The following is a 1,964-nucleotide window of genomic DNA, read 5'->3' as shown; positions in this document are numbered from 1 at the left end:
ATGGGGTGGCTTTCTGCCTCTGTTTCCAGCTCAATGCCAAACCCCAGGCGGCTCTTTCCTAGCAAAGGTCAAGCAGCCCCGCTCCCCTGGCTGGCTGGCCTCGCAGAGGGAGGAGTCAGGGGAGGCACGATTAGGGTTGGAAGTTTTCAAACATTTCTGTCAGTCTCTTGGGCATCTACATCAGGCCACATGTGACAACTGTGCTTGGGACTGCAGCCCCAAAGAGGAAACAGATCTTGAGTCGTTAATGGCGTGGGGAGGGGAGGGAAGTGGGCGATGGGGAGGGGATGAGAAAAACAAGTAGGGGGCTGAAACCGAACTTAAAAGCTGTCCTGCACCCAGTCCACTTACACAGATGAATGCATGGACTTCCACCTGGGTAAGGGTCCTCACAGCATGCTTTGCTGGTTAGTCAAGTGAAGCATAATAGTAGATCTGTACTAGAAAGTGGGAAAGGGACTGGCTAAATGTGTCCCCTTTGGGCATTTGTAGGCTCAGTTGCTCTTTCTAGTTTACATGCTCATCACTGCTTACCCCTTCTCTCTCTTATGCCACAGCTGAAACCTGTGATTGAAAGCTTCAGTTCGCCTAGGTTTAACACTGCCTGTATAGGGCTTTGTAGGTAGTGGAGTATCATACCAAAGGCTAGAGACTCAGGAACCATCGCATCTGCAAAGTGCTCTCAGCTATTCAGAGGGAGCTTATGCACTTTGGTATTGTGTCTCTGGGAAGAAAGAGTAGTTTGTCACTTGGGGAAAAGAAGTTGCTGTGAAGTATGTAAGGCACCTTCCTTTTCTGTTCACTCCTCATCAGCCCTGCTGCTTTCCTTTTGGAGGACCCTTGGCTAAGTCCCATCCACAGCTCATTTGCATTGTCCAGGCTTGCCCCTCTGGCCTCTGAAAGGAATGTAGCCAGTGAATAAGAAAAGCGGCATGCTTTCTGCCCCTGCTGACATGAAGAGCAAGTAGGGACACAAATCCTATCTCTTCCTCAGCTCTGCTTCCACTTCCTCTCCTTCATTTTCATAAAAAAAAAAACAATCCGGAAGCATTTCTCTACTCAAAACTCTTGTCTGTCCTCGTTTACACACAGCCCTTTCGCTAACCATCAAAGGCAACAAGGGCTAAGTGACACCAAAAATGCAGAAAGCACACATGGAGATGGGGGAGAGAAGTGGGTTAATGTGGTAAAATGTGTAGTCCAGAGATATTTATGCCAGTGATACATCTGGGGATAAGTGCAGTTTGTGGCTAAGAAATCAGGATAAATGCATGTTAATTGTGATGAAAAGTGGAGGTGGGCAGTTGTGAGAGTTTTAGACCTAGGTGGATTGGGACAAGCAAAGCTATTGCCTCTTAATTGTAAAAGGATTTCTAGAGGAGGTGGGATTTCAGAAATAGGTAAGTGACAGAACCAAATGGCTATAGGGTATTTACATCCTGTGATGGGAGATTTAGATGGAGTAGACTTTGATCAGGAAAGCTTGAATAACTGCTGATTGTTATTCTTTTTCCTCCTCTCTTTTCAGTGCACATTTGTTGAGTGCCAACTCTGTCCTAGATACTGGGAACATAAAAATAAAAATGATAGCAGGGACTTCCCTGGTGGCCCAGTGGTTGGGGGTCCATCTTGCAATGCAGGGGACACAGGTGCTATCCCTGGTTGGGGAGCTAAGATCCCACATTCTGCAGAATAACTGAGTGAATGCTGCGATTACTGAAGCCCGGGCACTCTGGAGCCTGTGTGCCACAGCTAGAAACTCTGTGCACCACAATAAAGGATCCTACATGACCTAATGAAGATCCTGCAAGCCACAACTAAGACCCGATGCAGCCAAATGGATAACAAATAAATAATGTGCTTTAAAAAAGAGAATGATAGCAAATAGTTATTGAGTACATACTATATGCCAGGTTCTGTGTTAAGCACATTATCTTATTTATGTCTCACATTGGCCTTATGAT

Source organism: Budorcas taxicolor, chromosome X, assembly GCF_023091745.1.
Source record: "Budorcas taxicolor isolate Tak-1 chromosome X, Takin1.1, whole genome shotgun sequence".
Taxonomy (NCBI): domain Eukaryota; kingdom Metazoa; phylum Chordata; class Mammalia; order Artiodactyla; family Bovidae; genus Budorcas; species Budorcas taxicolor.
The sequence above is the reverse complement of the archived record's forward strand: the minus strand, read 5'-3'. Positions refer to the sequence as shown.